The sequence below is a fragment of the Manis javanica genome, chromosome 2 (genome assembly GCF_040802235.1).
Source record: "Manis javanica isolate MJ-LG chromosome 2, MJ_LKY, whole genome shotgun sequence".
Classification (NCBI taxonomy): domain Eukaryota; kingdom Metazoa; phylum Chordata; class Mammalia; order Pholidota; family Manidae; genus Manis; species Manis javanica.
In genome coordinates, this window is record NC_133157.1 from 114,818,920 (window position 1) to 114,837,532 (window position 18,613).

The 18,613-nt window shown below is 40.1% G+C and overlaps 1 protein-coding gene across 1 annotated transcript in view; it reads left to right on the forward strand.

The window, feature by feature from the left end:
* The window catches only part of TMEM236 (transmembrane protein 236), a 52,384-nt gene that overhangs the window by 32,689 nt on the left and 1,082 nt on the right, over window positions 1-18,613 (forward strand). The gene's annotated exons all lie outside the window — the stretch shown is intronic.

The window sequence follows — 18,613 nt, forward strand, 5'->3', positions numbered from 1 at the left end:
GATGACAGTGAGAGTTGAAGTAAGAGAACCCCAAAGAAAAAGTCAGTCTTGGGGGGAAGACTCTAGAATGTCTTATACAACTGCTTGTTCTCAGTTGAACAGCCTCCTTGAGTCTTCTCTGCCTAAACTTCGGAGAGTTACTATCTGGTGTAATAGCTCCACCACTGAATAAGACCATACTTCTTGTTCACTCAAAATACCTTTGTAAACATTAATTACACATGTTTTCAACTTTTAGGCAAACTTTGAACTCAGATAGTCTCCTGTATTCATTTTACCATGCATACCAATAAAATAAATTATGAATTTTGAATCCATGGAGTTTTCTCATCCTGTGGAACTTAATACATAAATCCATAGATATATACATTGTAGTATATAAATGTGAACATAAGCAAAGATGCTATAAATATGGCTTCACTGCATGCAGTACTTCAGAATCAAAGAGGTAGGGTACAGGTGGTTGATGAACAATGCCTAGAATAATTTGGCTCACTTTAGAAAATTCTGGGACAGGCAGTGTACTCTGTTCTGTGCTTGTAGCCTGAGCCTCACTTGGGAATATTTTCTAGTACGTAGATCTCACAGATCTAATAATGACAAGCCCTAGTCATGTGAAAAAATAATAAGAATACAATATATATCTTGATTGCCTCCAGGCTCTTACTAGTATCAGGGTACAAGTAAGCACACCTTAACATTTCTATTTGAATTTTGTTAGCTCAGTCCCAACCAGTTAATGACTAGACCTCCATCTCTCCTTTTCCCTTACTGTTCGTCTCCCATTTTTACATCAGACCCATGGCGAGTCCCCTGTGATTTGTTGGTGCAGATTGTTGAATATCCTATTGCTCCTGCTTTCCTTTCAGCCATCATTCTCATGCACAAACAACTTGGCTTATTTTCTTCCCACTGCTCCTGCTTGACTCTTTGCTCTAAACACTCCTAGTACTGCTGTTACCTGCCTCTGGGATTTGGCTTGATGTTCTGCAGTGTTTTAGACTGATTACCCTTTTTCTGCCAGTTGGAATGCTGACTTCCCCCCATTGAGTTCTGTTTGTCCCTAGTGGTCCTGCAAAGAGTAGTGGGACAGCTGTTTTCATTTGGAAATACAGCCTTGTATTCCCAGAATATATATATATATATATATATACCAACAGATTGGCTGGGCTTTAATGATTTCAAGTAATGGCCATTCTATTCTATTCCACAGGTAACCACTGTTCCCCTTCCTGTCACTAGATTTTGTGGCTGATTCTGAATCTACATTTTTTTCTAGTTTTTAACTAGTAAAAATACTTTTCTGACTCTGTTGAGAAGTAAAAATGATTGTGAAAGAAAGATAGGATGTGGTTAGAATGAGTAGGGTGATGTGTGTTTGAGTCAGGCAGGGGAGACAAGCCATGTTCAGAGTGCACATATATGGGTGGTGCGGGTGGTGTGTGTTCAGTGGGACCCTGTGATTTAAATAAGCATTAGAAGCCACTCGAGGTGACTGGCCAAGCAGAGGCTGGGGACAAAGAGTTAAGTGCCAATGGATGACAGCCAGATGATATCAGGATGATGACTGCATAGAATGTCCTCAGAAGACCTTGGGCATCTGCACATGCCCAGACTACTTGGCAACAATACTGGCCAGAAGAATAGGACTATTATGCACTGATTGTACATGCAGACAAATGGTGGGAGTCTTAGGGGGTTGTACAAACGGGGGTGGCAGCATGGTTTGGCTACATTAGGGATATCCACATAGTCAGAGGCAGCTTGCTAGAGGTGAGGTCCACAGGCTATTTGAATGGAAACATCAGAGTGCTGCAGAGGAGGTGGTTTCCACTGTCATATCAGTGAGAGGTGCCAGCTATGATGTTGGCAGTAAGGCTTTCAGATAAACCTGCTCACAATGGCCCTAGTCCAGTTCCTTCTGTGTAGTCTCTTTAATACCCAGACCCTTGGGCCAAGTGCTCCAGGACCTCAGCAGCATAGATGATTATTTCTTTAGATTAAATGCCTGGATGTGCAATTTCTGGCTCAAAATATGTGCAAGGTGTTAAGGTTTGGATATGTGTCAATCAATCAAATAATTCCTAAATAATGTCCTAATTTACCCTCTAAAAAGCAGTGTAAGAAAATACCTGTGTCTCCTCAACCTTGTCACACTGGATACCTTCCTTTTCATCTATGCCAATTTCATAGGCAAAAATAATATCTTACTGTTTTAATAATTTGCTCAAGGTAGTATCATGTTGAACATTTTCTGATAGATTTATGGCTATTTGTGTTTTTAAAAAAATCATGTATTTATGTTATTGATCTGTTTTCCTGTTGATATATTCACTTTTTTAAAAATTCATTTTGTTATCATTAATCTACAGTTACATGAAGAACATTATGTTTACTAGACTCCCCCCTTCACAAAGTCCCCCCCACAAACCCCATTAGAGTCACTGTCCATCAGTGTAGTAAGATGCTGTAGAATCACTACTTGTCTTCTCTGTGTTGCACAGCGCTCCCTATGCCCCCCCACATTATACATGCTCATCGAAAGGCCCCCTTTCTTTTTTCCTGCCCTTATCCTTCCCTTCCCACCCATCCTCCCCAGTCCCTTTCCCTTTGGTAACTGTTAGTCCATTCTTGAGTTGTCTGATTCTGCTGCTGTTTTCTTCCGTCAGTTTTTCTTTGTTCTTATACTCCACATATAAGTGAAATCATCTGATACTTGTCTTTCTCTGCCTGGCTTATTTCACTGAGCATAATACCCTCTAGCTCCATCCATGTTGTTGCAAATGGTAGGATTTGTTTTCTTCTTATGGATGAATAATATTCCGTTGTGTATATGTACCACATCTTCTTTATCCATTCATATACTGATAGACACTTAGGTTGCTTCCATTTCTTGGCTATTGTAAATAGTGCTGTGATAAACATAGGGGTGCATCTGTCTTTTTCAAACTGGGCTGCTGCATTCTTAGGGTAAATTCCTAGAAGAGGAATTCCTGGGTCAAATGGTATTTCTATTTTGAGCTTTTTGAGGAACCTCCATACTGCTTTCCACAATGGTTGAACTAATATACATTCGCACCAGCAGTGTAGGAGGGTTCCCCTTTCTCCACAACCTCCCCAACATTTGTTGTTCTTTGTCTTTTGGATGGTAGCCATCCTTACTGGTGTGAGGTGATATCTCATTGTGGTTTTAATTTTCATTTCTCTGATGACAAGCGATGTGGAGCATCTTTTCATAAGTCTGTTGGCCATCTGAATTTCTTCTTTAGAGAACTGTCTGTTCAGCTCTTCTGCCCATTTTTTAATTGGATTATTTGCTTTTTGTTTGTTGAGGTGCGTGGGCTCTTTATATATTTTCGATGTCAAGCCTTTATCGGATCTGTCATTTATGAATATATTCTCCCATACTGTAGGATGCCTTTTTGTTCTATTGACGGTGTCCTTTGCTGTACAGAAGCTTTCCAGCTTGATATAGTCCCACTTGTTCATTTTTGCTTTTGTTTCCCTCACCTGGGGAGATATGTTCATGAAGAACATGTTTATGTCCAAGAGATTTTTGCCTATGTTTTTTTCTAGGAGTTTTATGGTTTCATGACTTACATTCAGGTCTTTGATCCATTTCGAATTTACTTTAGTGTATGGGGTTAGACACTGATCCAGTTTCATTCTGTTACATGTAGCTGTCCAGTTTTGCCAGCAGCATCTGTTGAAGAGACTGTCATTTCCCCACTTTATGTCCATGGCTCCTTTATCGTATATTAATTGGCCATATATTTTTGGGTTAATGTCTGGAGTCTCTATTCTGTTCCACCAGTTTGGTTTGTAGCTCTGTTCTTGTGTCAGTACCAAATTGTCTTGATTACTGTGGCTTTGTAGTAGAGCTTGAAGTTGAGGAGTGAGATACACCCCACTTTATTCTTCCTTCTCAGGATTACTTTGGCTATTCGGGGTCTTTGGTGTTTCCATACGAATTCTTGAACTATTTGTTCCAGTTCGTTGAAGAATGTTGCTGGTAATTTGATAGGGATTGCATCAAATCTGCATATTGCTTTGGGCAGGATGACCATTTTGATGATATTAATTCTTTCTAGCCAAGTGCATGGGATGAATTTCCATTTGCTAGTGTCCTCTTTAATTTCTCTTAAGAGTGTCTTATAGTTTTCAGGGTATAGTTTTTCACTTCCTTGGTTAGGTTTATTCCTACGTATTTTATTCTTTTTGATGCAGTTGTGAATGGAATTATTTTCCTAATTTCTCTTTCTATTGGTTCATTATTAGTGTATAGGAAAGCCACATATTTCTGTGTGTTAATTTTGTATCCTGCAACTTTGCTGTATTCCGATATCAGTTCTAGTAGTTTTGGAGTGGAGTCTTTAGGGTTTTTTATGTACAATATCATGTCATCTGCAAATAGTGACAGTTTAACTTCTTTACCAATTTGGATTCCTTGTATTTCTTTGTTTTGTCTAATTGCCATGGCTAGGACTTCCAGTACTATGTTAAATAACAGTGGCGAAAGTGGGCATGCCTGTCTTGTTCCCGATCTCAGAGGAAAAGCTTTCAGCTTCTCACTATTCAGTATGATGTTGGCTGTGGGTTTGTCATATATGGCCTTTATTATGTTGAGGTACTTGCCCTCTATACCCATTTTGCTGAGAGTTTTTATCATGAATGGATGTTGAATTTTGTGAATGCTTTTTTAGCATCTATGGAGATGATCATGTGGTTTTTGTCCTTCTTTTTGTTGATGTGGTGGATGATGTTGATGGATTTTGGAATGTTGTACCATCCTTGCATCCCTGGGATGAATCCCACTTGGTCATGGTGTATGATCCTCTTAATGTATTTTTGAACTTGGTTTGCTAATATTTTGTTGAGTATTTTTACACCTATGTTCATGAGGGATATTAGTCTGTAATTTTCTATTTTTGTGATATCTTTGCCTGGTTTGGTATTAGGGTGATGTTGGCTTCATAAAATGAGTTTGGGAGTATTCCCTCCTCTCTTATTTTTTTGCAAAACTTTAAGGAGAATGGGTATTATATCTTCTCTGTATGTCTGATAAATTCTGAGGTAAATCCATCTGGTCCGGGGGTTTTGTTCTTGGGTAGTTTTTTGATTACCACTTCAATTTCTTTGCTGGTAATTGGTTTGTTTAGAATTTGTGTTTCTTCCTTGGTCAGTCTTGGAAGGTTGTATTTTTCTAGGAAGTTGTCCATTTCTTCTAGGTTTTCCAGCTTGTTGGCATATAGGTTTTCATAGTAGTCTCTAATAATTCTTGGTATTTCTGTGGGGTCTGTGGTGATGTTTCCTTTCTCATTTCTGATTCTGTTGATGTGTGTTGATTCTCTTTTTCTCTTAATAAGTCTGGCTAGAGGCTTATCTATTTTGTTTATTTTCTCAAAGAACCAGCTCTTGGTTTCATTGATTTTTTTTATTGTTTCTTCTCTATTTATTTATTTCTTCTCTGATCTTTACTATGTCCCTCCTTCTGCTAACTATAGGCCTCATTTGTTCTTCTTTTTCCAATTTTGATAATTGTGACGTTAGAGTATTCATTTGGTTTTTTTCTTCCTTCTTTAAATATGCCTGGATTCCTATATACTTTCCTCTTAAAGTGCTATTGCTGTGTCCCACAAAGGTTCGGGCTTTGTGTGTTGTCATTTGTTTCCACATATTGCTTGATCTCGATTTTAATTTCGTCATCAATCCATCGATTACTTAGGAGCATGTTGTTAAGCTTCCATCTGTTTGTGGGCCTTTTTGCTTGCTTTGTACAATTTAATTCTAGTTTTATACCTTTGTGGTCTGAAAAGTTGGTTGGTAGAATTTCAATCTTTTGGAATTTACTGAGGCTCTTTTTGTGGCCTAGTATGTGGTCTATTCTGGAGAATGTTCCATACGCACTTGAGAAGAATGTGTATCCTGTTGTTTTTGGATATAGAGTTCTATAGATGTCTATTAGGTCCATCTGTTCTAGTGTGTTGTTTAGTGCTTCTGTGTCCTTACTTATTTTCTGTCTGGTGGATCTGTCCTTTGGAGTGAATGGGTGTTGAATTCTCCTAAAATGAATGCATTGCATTCTATTTCTTCCTTTAGTTCTGTCAGTATTTGTTTCACATATGCTAGTGCTCCTGTGTTGGGTGCCTATATATTTATAATGGTTATATCCTCTTGTTGTACTGAGCCCTTTATCATTATGTAATGTCCTTCTTTATCTCTTGTTACTTTCTTTGTTGTGAAGTCTATTTTTTCTGATACTAGTACTGCAACACCTGCTTTTTTCTCCCTATTGTTTGCATGAAATATCTTTTTCCATCCCTTAACTTTTACTCTGTACATGTCTTTGGGTTTGAGGTGAATCTCTTGTAAGCAGCATATAGATGGGTCTTGTTTTTTTATCCATTCAGTGACTCTATATCTTTTGTTTGGTGCATTCAGTCCATTTACATTTAGGGTAATTATTGATAGGTATGTACTTATTGCTATTGCAGGCTTTAGATTCGTGGTTACCAAAGGTTCAAAGTTAATTTCCTTACTATCTAAGAGTCTAACTTAACTCAGTATGCTGTTACAAACACAATCTGAAGGTTCTTTTCTGTTTCTCCTCCTTTTTCTTCTTTCTCCATTCTTTATATATTAGGTATCATATTCTGTACTTTTTGTCTATCCCTTGATTGACTTTGGGGATAGTTAATTTAATTTTGCATTTGCTTAGTAATTAGCTGTTCCACTTTCTTTACTGTGGTGTTAATACCTCTGGTGATAGCTATTATACCTTAGGAACACTTCCATCTATAGCAGTCCCTCTAAAATAGACTGTAGAGATGGTTTGTGGGAGGCAAATTCTCTCAGCTTTTGCTTATCTGGAAATTGTTTAATCCCTCCTTCAAATTTAAATGATAATCTTGCTGGATAAAGTAATCTTGGTTCCAGGCCCTTCTGCTTCATGGCATTAAATATATCATGCCACTCCCTTCTGGCCTGTAAGGTTTCTGCTGAGAAGTCTAATGTTAGCCTGATGGGCTTTCCTTTGTATGTGATCTCATTTCTGTCTCTGGCTGCTTTTAACAGTCTGTCCTCACCCTTAATCTTTTCCATTTTAATTACTATGTGTCTTGGTGTTGTCCTCCTTGGGTACCTTGTGTTGGGAGATCTGTGGATCTCCATGGCTTGAGTGACTGTCTCCTTTCCCAGATTGGGGAAGTTTTCAGCAATTACCTCCTCAAAGACATTTTCTATCTCTTTCTCTCTCTTCTTCTTCTTCGGGTATCCCTATAATACAAATATTGTTCCATTTGGATTGGTCACACAGTTCTCTCAATATTCTTTCATTCTTAGAGATTCCTTATTCTCTCTGTTCCTCAGCTTCTTTGTATTTCTCTTCTCTAGTTTCTATTTCATTTATTGTCTCCTCCACCATATCCAAACTGCTTTTCATACCCTCCATCATGCTCTTCAGTGATTGGATCTCTGACCTGAATTCATTCCTGAGTTTTTGGATGTCTCTCCGTACCTCCATTAGAATGTTGATAATTTAATTTTGAACTCCCTTTCAGGAAGAGTCACGAGTCCATGTCATTTAAATCTTTCTCGGGGGTTGTATTAACAATTTTACTCTGGATCAGGTTTCTTTGGCGTTTCATGTTTGTATATGGCGCCCTCTAGTGTCCAGAAGCTCTATTCTGGATCTGCTCATCCCCTGAAGCAATGTCGGGGGTCTCAGGGAGCAGTGCTGGTGCCTGGAGGGAGGAAAGACCTGTTCCCCGCCTCCTGGCTGCTGTGCCTGTCTCCACTGCCTGAACCAGTGGGCTGAGCACACAGATATAAGCTTTTGTCCCAGAGCAGCCAGATATAGATCCCTGCTTTCTAAAAGCAGTTGGAATCCCAGTCTCCTGTGGAACTCCGCCTGTTCCAGCTTTCCAATCCCGTAATCGGAAGGGTATGATGAAAGCACCATGAAATGTAGGTTTGTGCTCCCAGTGCAGATCTCTGCAGCTAGGTATTCAGCAGTCCCCAGCCTTCCACTCCCTCCCTGCTCTGTTTGTCTACCTCCTGCCATTGAGCTGAGGTTGGGGAAGGGCTCGGGGGTTCTGCAGAGCCATGGCTCTGGTACGTTACCCCATTGGGTGAGGTCTGCTCTTTTCCCAGGTGTGTGCAGTCTGGTGCCATCCTGTTTCCTGTTGCTCTCTCAGGTTAGTTGCGCCAACTGTGTTTTCTAATTGTATCCAGTTTTAGGAGGAAGCCTCTGTCTCTCCTCTCACACTGCCATCTTTAATTTAAAAAATCCTCACTTTTTTTTTAACTGCAGATTTATGAGTTCTGTAATTGTAAGGACGTTAAGTTTTGCCTGTGATAAGATATCATATATCCTAGAGTTATTTGCCATTTTATTTTTCTATACTGTTTTTGATATAGGAAATTTTTAATTTTTATATAATCCAACCTATAAATATTTCCTTTATGGACCTTCTGTTTGGTTTTGTCAGGTGGAATCAACACAACTGTTATACTAAAGATAGTTTATTCAGAGACTTACCGGGGCTGTGGCCTGGGGGTCAGCCTGTCAGTGCACTCTGATGAGCTTCCCTGAGCCCCCTCCATTTGGAGACATCTTAACTCCTTCCTCTACAGCAGGGGATGCATGGAGAAAGGAGGTCACATTTATCAGTACATCAAGCAGTGTGACTAGAATACATTTAGTCATTTTCCTTAAAGATCATGCTGTAGACTTGCTAATGCTCCCTATGTGTGAGAGGAGACAAGGAGCAGGGTCTCATTAGGTCAGTGCCCTCATCTTCCTGCAGAGATAGAAGGGGCCTATATGACATTATCTTATACTTGCTGACCAGAAAACTCCTGACTGACTGCATTTCTGGGAGAGGTTGGAACTACAGTTAGGTTGATCATTAGGCCCTCGTTTGGTGACCTGGCCTGGCAGAGGTGACACTATGTTGGGCCAGTGTCTTTCTCTTTAACAGTGTTATGCTTAAAAAATCTTTTTTCACTCCAAGGTGATATGAATATTTAATAACTGTTTTCTCAAAATATTTTTGGATATAAGTGTTTAATGTAGAAAAGAAGTTGGATTTTCTGTGGGGTACACACTCATTAATGTATCAATATCCAATCATTAGACTTGATAACCTGTATATTAATTTACTTGATCTGGCAAAACTTTCAGACCCTGTGTCTATGGTATTTCTGTCCATTTCTCCCAGTATTCCCAACATATAAAAAGAGTGCTTTAAAATATCAATGCCAGTCTTAGCCTCCCAGATAAACTGAATCAGGATCTCTAGAGATAAAACTTGGGCATGTGTAGATTTTTAAAAAGAAAGCTGCATCAAATTCTGATTTATATCCCCAGTTAAGAGCAGTGTTTCTCACTTTTGGCACATTGGAATCATCTAAGGCGCTTAACATTTTTTGACTCTCAGACCGCATCCTAGATAATTATCTGATGGGGAATGGAGAGCAGGTACAAGTAGTTTTTAAAGCTCCCCAGGGGATTCACGTTTTATGAAATGTGACTAGAGTGGATGGGTAAAAAGCAAGCAGATTCAGCTGACACCTGTTTAAAGTCCCAGTGTCTGTAAAACAGAAAGGAAAGTTATCTACTGAGGGCCAAGAGGGATGGATGGAAGGAAGAGAATCTGTGATAGAATGGGCAAGGTTTGGAAAAGTGCTGTGGGGAATGGAACTAAAGTAGGTCAGGGATAGGAGTTGGATGAATGTGGGATGCTTAGGGTTTAGCAAGGGTAGAAACCAGGAACTTGTCCTGGGACCATCAAGATTATGAAGTTTTTCTTCAATGAGTCTGAGAAATCTGGGCACTGACTGTAGAAAAAAATAGAACTGTAGGACTGACGCAGGTTTGGGAGTTTGCAGACCAAGAATGGAAGAAGAAGGATCTGTTACTTTCTGAGATATTTCTTCTTATTATTGACCTACCAAAACATAATTTCTTAAAAGACTAGCAGTGATGATTTTTATTGAACTTCCAAGCAATTCGCAGTGAATCATGGAACACCTGTTAACATATATGCAGAGGCACTTATCCTTGGGTACCCACCAGAGGGATCTTTTCAGAACACGTACATGTGAGCTCTGTCTACTGGTCAGCATATCAGGGGACAGTTGTTGGGCCTCTGCATAGATGATTACTTCTTCAGGTTAAACGCCTACATGTACAATTTCTGGCTCAACGTATATGCAAAATTTTAAGCCCAAATCCAAATTCCTAAAGCAAACATGCTTTCCAGATTTCCTTGAAATGGAATTCATCACACCTTCATCAAAAAGAATGTATGAGATGCCACAGAAGGGAAAAGAATGCTGCATTTCTCTGAATAAAATGAATGGCATTTTGAGTTCCCTTTTGTTTCTTTTTAAGAAAAAGCTTATTATACGTTATGAGCCCAGCATGTGAGCTGGGTTTTCACAATGTGTTTTGCAATGCATTTGGAGAATATGTATAAGGAACACTGTGTTCAGGGCCATGCCAAGAAGGGGGAGTATTTCCTTTCAAACCCTCCCTTTAGTGTTTGGAAGAAGGAAGTTTCAGGAAAGTATGTCAGTTCTAGGATTTTTTCCCCCTTCTCCAAAAATCTGTAGCCATTTACCAGACTGAGGTAAGAGAAGAGTAGAATTTCTGATTTATACTTTGTAACGAAGTCCCAGCTGTCAGGATTAGGTCAGTGTGGACTGGGCAGAAACCATAGGGCAGCGATCCCTGTGCCAAAAGACACAGGACATTAGGTGCTGTCCAATCATGAGCTAGGGCTCCCTTTGATGAGTACGGCTTTATGTGATTTTAACAGTTTAACAGCTAATTGTTACTTTTTTCCTACATGGGATTTTTGAGATTCTTGACAGTTGCATGCTATTTTCAAAATAAGTATTTCAGAGAGACTGACAGGAATAAGGCAACATAAAGAATTCAGCATGCATTACTTCATAATACCAAGCCTTGTTCTTCATAACATTATTAACCAACAGAAGTTTATGGCCCCAGTGTGAAAATAAAGGCATACATCATTGATTTTCAATTATCTAGGTTCTCTTGTGTTGGATTGAAGAGGGTGATACAGGTCGAGCTGATGGCCTGCCAAATGTGCAGAGATTCGTGGTCATTTCTTGTTTACACTGTGTGTATATCGGTAGTGGGGTACTATGTATAGGAACACTGTTTTGCTCCAGCGCTGCTTCTACCTGCTATTTTAGGACCCCAAGTTCCCCAGTTTCTGGATGAGAATGGTTCTAAGGCTGCCTCCAATGAACTCACAGATGTTGTCTCCTCAGAAACACGTATCAGCAATTTCGGCACCTGACCATTGACTGCTGAGGCTGCTGGAGCCTTGGAAACCTTTGAAATGCTTTGAAACATGGCCGCCGCTCTTGGTGCCATTTCCCACTGATGTCTGCCTCTGACCTGCTGGGCTAAGCAAGAGCCCCTCTTCGCTGGCTCACTCTGTTGGGCCCAGAGCCATGTTATGCCCTCTCTTACCACTGAGCAATGCAGGTGCCCAGGCTGCACTGCCAGGAGCTCCTGATGTCTTGCAAGGCTTGTTAACTGAATCCGTCCTACGGTCCTCAAAGGCTCTCTCCAGGATCTAGGCCAGATAGCAATCTGAGCAGTAGACCCTGTGCAGGACTCCAGAGTCCTTCTTCCTGTTGACTGGGGGGAAGAAGGGTGGATGTTCTTCCTGTTGACTGGGGGTGGACAGGAGGTTGTTATGAGGCCTGGTTTTTATGCTTTGGCTACTTGCCTTAGTAGAGATTTTTGACAGTGTTATTTGAGTCTGTAAACTAACAGTGGAGGGGAAAATGTTTTTTACAGAAAAATTCTCTTAACATTTTACGTTGTGTGAAATCCAGAAACGATGCATTTATTTGTTGTCATATTTATGCAATGCCTGGCAGGAACCGAAACTGAACAGGTTTTAAATTTATTGAATAACAGTGCAATGCCTTTCATAAAGAAAGTTGCCAAAACTATCTCACAGCTGGGGCTGTATGCCTATGAGCTCTTCCACAACTGATGATGGGTTGAATATTTGTCTGAAATTCATTATCATTAATAATTATTATTAGCTAGTGAAAACTTGCATAACATTTTGAGCACAAGTGGTAGAATGTTGGTCAGTGTTTAAGCAACTGTCTCTTGGGGGACAGAGGTGAAGCCCTGATTTGTAGTAGCATTTGCCACTTTCTCTGGTGTATGTATCTCTACCATAACCATTTTCAAGCTGCCAAAGTGATGTCACAAAATACTGATCATGGAATTGGGAAGAGATGTACAGTATAGGTTCTTGTTAGCTGGTGCAAGCTGTCTCTGCTGTATCTGTAGGCTGGCATTTTTCTTTGTGATATAAACAGGCAAATAAAAGAATTACACTCATGACCTTGTTCAGGCTCTGTAGTGTGATGGAATTTCTCAAACTTTTTAACCTTCCCCAGTATATGGGATATTGGGTAACAGTCTAACTATAACCGAAATTTAACAAACTGTAATCACTTTTACTATTTACTGCGTTCTGATAGTTTCTATTGTATACTAATTCCTTTAAAATAATAAGTTGTTTAGTGACTGCTACTTTTATTTACTGAATACATATATCGCTATTTCTATGTGTCAAGCACTATTTCAAATGCTTGCATATCTTGACTACTTTTCACCACCCTGTTAGGTAGGTGCTGGGTTTCTTCATTTGTTATTGTGCACTGAGATTACTTGTCTTCCAGACCTCAGATATGCTCCTCAAAGGAAACACATACATAGTTGTATTGCCAATGGGTTTCAGCCCCTGGCAAGTTCACTATGGATTCAGTGTGACCAAAGAAATTACAGTAAAATGTTCTTGGGGTGAAAGGGTTATACCCAACTTTATTTCCATGGTGGCAAGTCAGTCACTAAAATTCAGTTCACTCAGAGTGAGTCTGCATGCAGTAAGCCCCTCTCTGCCTCTGGGCCCCTCTGCTCACACAGCCATCCTCTGGGCCTCTGCCCTTTGGTCTTAATGCCTGGAACTCCTGCTCTGGTTTCAGTTGTTGCCATAGCTCCAGTAAGATTCTATTTCCTTCCCATTTAATTTCCTTCCATCTGCTCCTACCTGTATTAAATCAACCCACATCTGGGTCCTCATAGCCTTCATAGTGCCCTTTAAATTCTTCTTGTGAGTGGCAGACCTTGTTTCTTTTCATGTTCTCATTGCTTCAGCCTCTCCTAAGTCTGCTACTGTATGTGTAACCTCGCTTATGGGCTGCCCTAAGTGAGGGGAAAGAATGGCCACTAGAGACCTAGAGGGATGTGGAAGCTGTTTGAAGCATAATATTTCTCATACCTCTAGTGGAAGTTTCTTCATCTGCGTCATGATTCTCTGATGGCATTTCTTATGCCTAGCATCTGTAACACCTGTTGGAGTTCAGCATACGTCTGCCATCTAACAGGAGAGGACGGTAGATCACCCTGATTGGGCCACACAGCAGGAAATTCAGCCATAAGCTAATCAAGTTGGGAGTGATTCCCTGGGGTCTGATGTGTACTTTGTAACCGCTGCTTCAAGGTGGGCTGAACTGTCAGGGAAGCCAGCTTTCTCATCTCTGATTCTGACAGAACAATTTCATCCACTCCTAATTCCCACAGATGCATGAGTCAAGCTGATATTGACTCCAAGGGCTTCTGCCTAAACCAGGAGCCCAAATCCACCAGCTCAGCCTGAGTATAGGGGTGGAGCATAGAGTGCTCCACGACCTGGGGAAGGGGCTGCTTCTCTCCTTGGGGAACCCTCAGCTGCTGGGTCTTTATTTTCTTTACAACGACTGGGTGTGCTTTCAGTAGAGGAGGGGTCAGTGCCCTCGGCACCACCCCTTCATCCTTCCCCAGCTCCTCCATTTCCGGGGCTGATGGCACCTTTCTCTCCCCTCCCCTGAGTGCCTCCTCTGTTACAACCTTTACCTTTTCTACTGTGCCTCGCAGCAATGCCAGCTCAGTCTTCAGCAGCTCTTACCTTCACCTTAGTGCTTTGCAGCGGGTGTTCTCGTGCCACCTCCACCTGTGCTTCCCTTAGGAGTCCATCTTTTTCCTTTATGGCCTTTCCCTCCTTCAGAGCACATGGCAGCACTGCTCTCTCATTCTGTAAGGAATCTTTTACCTCATCAATGGCACCTCGCTGCTGGCACTCTCATGCTGCCTCCTCTCATATCAATGTCATTTCCTTCTTCATTGAATCCACAACAGTTTGCAGCTCATGTTCTTGTGCCACCATTTCTTGGGTCTTTTTCCAGAGCATGTCCTTCTCTTCTGTAGACTTTTTTAATACTGTGAGAAGCAACCAACCCACAGTCCCCACTGCCTCACAAGCACTCTGTCTCTCAAAAGCCCTACTTACTAGACCAAGGGCCACCCCTACAGCCTCAGGTGTCACCTCCATTTGCCTGCAGTCCTGGAGTGGGGCCCAGCCCTCTAGGAGGCAAGCCACCTCAGACCACAAACCCACTGGGGGACAATCCACTGTCTCTCCATTCATAGGGGCAGCCTGCTGAAGTACCCCTCCCATAGCAGTAGCCTGTCATTTTCCTTGGTCAACAGTGTACCCTGCTGACTTTGCCAATTGTCCTACCAATGGGTTTCAGCCCCAGGCAAGTTCACTATGGATTCAGGGTGACCAAAGGAATGACAGTAGAACGTTCTTGGGGTGAAAGGGTTATACCCAACTTTATTTCCATGGTGGCAGGTCAATCACTAAAATCCCTTTCACTTAGAGAAGTCTGCATGCGGCAAGCTGGTCTTTGCCTCTGGACCCCTCTGCCCGCACAGCCATCCTCTGGGGCCCTCTGCCGGCACAGCCATCCTCTGGGTCTCTCTGTCCACACAGCCATCCTCTGGGCCCCTCTGCACAGTCATCCTGCACAGCTGTCCTCTGGGCCTCTGTCCTCAGCACTGCCACCACTCCAGCCTCTGCTCTGCTCTCCTGCAGCCTTGCAGCCCTGCCACTGTGTCACCCAGACCACTGGGCAGAGCTCTTTATATACAGTCAATAGCAATGTATTGCCCACATGTGTGCAGTGAGCTAGCCAACCAGGGCCAGGTAAGAATCCTGGCCACAGGAACTTTCATTTTATCCACAATAGTACAGCAAATAACAGTGTTTATAATTTGCTCTGGTGTGCATTTTAATATTTTGTCCTCTTATTGCCTAAGAGTATTATACCTGAAAGTGCTTTGTGTACTTAACATGTGCTAAAATAATTTTAATAAGACTGTTAAATTTTTCTTTTCCATATTTTTTCTCAGATTTTGTTATGTCTAAATCATTGCATTTTTTTTTTGTAGAATATTTTCCTTTCAGGAAAAATGAATTTTGGAGACTATTAATCAAGAGTATTCATGCTTTTTCTGAATAACTCTTTTAATTTATTTTCTTCTGGTTGCTGTGAATTCAGTAACAATCTCATTTTGCATCAGTTGCCAAACTGGACCCAAGAGCCTCTTTGCTGATGTCTCCATATCCTCCCTGTCCCTTCTGACTTCTTTACTCTTCATCTTTAGTGGCTTTCTATTGACTTTAAAATAAAGTTTAGAATATAAACCTTTATCATGGCCCATAAGGTTCTGTATAACCTGACTGTGCCACAGATGGTGTGGTCTAGTGGTTAAAGGTTTGAGGTTCAAGTTCCCATCTCTCTCTTTTCTAACCATGTGATTTTGTAGACAATTATTTATCACCCCATGCCTCAGTTTACTCATCTTTAACATGAGAAGATAATAGTATCTACATCATAAGGCTTTTTTTAAGGATTAAGTGAATTAATGCATAGAAAGGGCTTAGGACAGTGCCTAGTATATAGAAAAAACACGGAATATATTAGATCCTCTCCTCCTCTCTTCCCTCTGCCTTCCAAACCCTCACCAAGCCCTCTTTCCAATACATTGTAGCTGAGGGATCTTTACACATGCAGTTCCTACTACCTGGAAAGTGCCTTTCTCCATTCTTCACTTAATTTACTCCTACTTATTCTTCAGGTCTCTGGTTAACTGTCACTTCTCAGATTAGCCTTCCTGACCCTCTGTCTAATTCAGACCCCCACGATAGTCTCTTCACAGAACTGACTTTCCTTTTAAAGCCCTGCCACAGTTGATTCTTTTCTGTTTATTGATGTGATTGCAGGTGGGGACTGTTTCCAGATTATTTGCTACACCATACTCAATGCCCAGCTTAATCTTGGTACAGCATCTAAATTTTGTCTGCTCAAAACAGATGGCTGGGAACCTAAATAGTGCATTTTTAGTATTGACTTCATTCCTCTCTTGTTTTTAGGTGCTTTTCCTCGTGATTCTTCTCTCGTTACTTAACTTCTGTGGCTTTCCTATTCTATTTGCAAGAGGAATACATACTCACTCCAGAAAATTCCTCAGTACTGATTTGTTAGGTTGTCCTTAGTTTTCCCTATCTAAAATTTGGGGGAATCAAGTTAGAAATACATCAATATAAAGTGAAATGAATATGAGTTACCAACTTAAAGATATATCTGCGATCAAAATGACATTTCCTTAATTAGTTAGCTTGCTTGCACAGTGAAAATAAGTTGTTTTGGCAACTGGAATCAGATGTGGAAAACTACACAAATTGGCTGCTATTTTTAATTTTTACAGTGCAGTGTGAACCTCTCAGCAAGTGAGTAGATCTCTTTCTTCATGCTTATACCTTTTCTGTGGATTTTACACAAACAAATATTGTGTTAAACAAATAGAACACTAGCAACTAACAACAATAAAAAGAACTCCACCTGCAAGTGGAAAATTAAAAAATAATAATTTGGAGGGAAACTAATCTTATAGCCAAAGTGAATGGTATTGAATACATGAAAGTTATACAGCTCAGGGATAAAAATTCTAATGAGCAAATGATTTCTTGACTTTTCTAACTCTACTTTGCCCTCTGGAGGGCCAGTAGTACCCCTAAATGTAAAGTAGTCCCTATTGAGCTGTGGCAACATAGGAAGCTCCCACTCTGGGTTCACCAAATACACCAGGATTAGAGCCTTAGTATTTTATTAGAAATGAACTCTAGCCAAGAAATTCATAATTCATCCCATAGCTTTTATCCACGGATATTAAGATTCTTACTGACTGAAATGTTAATGTGTCATTTCTTAGATTGCCACTGAAACAATGCTGAATTTGCATTAGACTTCAAAATCCCAAATTATACATTGTGTTTTTCATGTTGACAAAGGAATTTGGATTTAATTCAAACAGCTTTATCTACTAAAAGAGGTGAAGGAGAGTTCTCTAGGATATGCTATACACTAAGAAACATATTTTCTATATTGATTTTTTTTTAAATGAGAGACATAATTGATGCCCGTGAGCATCTGAATTTAAAAAGAGATGTTTTATGAATATTAAAATTGTAGTAATTAGTATGTAATTTTCTTTCTTACTTGAGTATTATTTATTAAAATAGTACTCTTTCAGGCCACTGTGACATCTAAGATTGGTAAAGAAGTTTCTAAGGATTATGGGTCCTACCATTTATTTATGAATGATTCACACTGAAAGTAATATTTCATCAAGAATTTAGATTATCTTTTTAGTTTATAAATATATTCAGTTCACACTTAAAATTTTAAAATAGTTAATTGTATAAAAGGGAAACCAAGGTTTGTCCTTTAAACATCACCTGTTTATGGTAATCAAACATTTTATTAGTCATTAATCATAATAACATTTATTTTTAAATGTTTTCACTTTAGCTCAGTACTGTTCAAATTTTTATTGACTTTGTGTCTTTAACCTTTAGAGCTATTTAGTTTCATAACTTCCTTTAAATTTTGTCTTATCAAGCAATATGATAGCTCCACATGTTCCCTAGGTAAACTTTGTCAAGACCTAATAAATTCTTAGCAACAGCAATGGTGCTTAAACAGATCAGTGTTTGAAAAATAATGTGTTGTACCTTTCATGTAGAGAAACCATACCAGTCAACACTGCTAGTAAGCCTTGAGATCTGAGGATTCCTTCATATTCCCCTGTATTCATATTCAACCCCACATGTACACAAAGCTCTCACCGTCTTTCTCTCTCCTTCCATTTTCATCTTCCTCTTCCTCCCTCTCTTTGCCACACACACACACACACACACAGTGTGCCATTGGTGAGAGAATGCTTCAGGCATTCAGATGACAGGCATATTGACCAGGCATAGCCTACCAGCCACAAACAAGATGCTTTAGTCTAACCAGTCACACTGACTAGTTCAGACACTTTGGGACAAGAACAGCTTAAAAATCTTAGATTCAGAGTGTCACCCTTCACTAAGACTCTCTCATTGTCAAATAGACTCCCTTCTGAGCACCAACCTCTAAATCTGGAGATCTGGGTTGTAGTGATTAGACCATTGAACTTTTAAATTCAGTTAGTTTTATGACATTTATATGTTTTACAATCAGCACATGATATATTGCCTCTAAAACAGGTAACAGCAGCCATAAAGTTAAGATATTGTCAATTGAGGTCAAGTAAATCTGGGTGTGAATTCCAACTCTGCTGATTATGAACTGTGTATTCAAATTTGGGTGTCATTTTACATCTTGGGCCCAGTTTCCA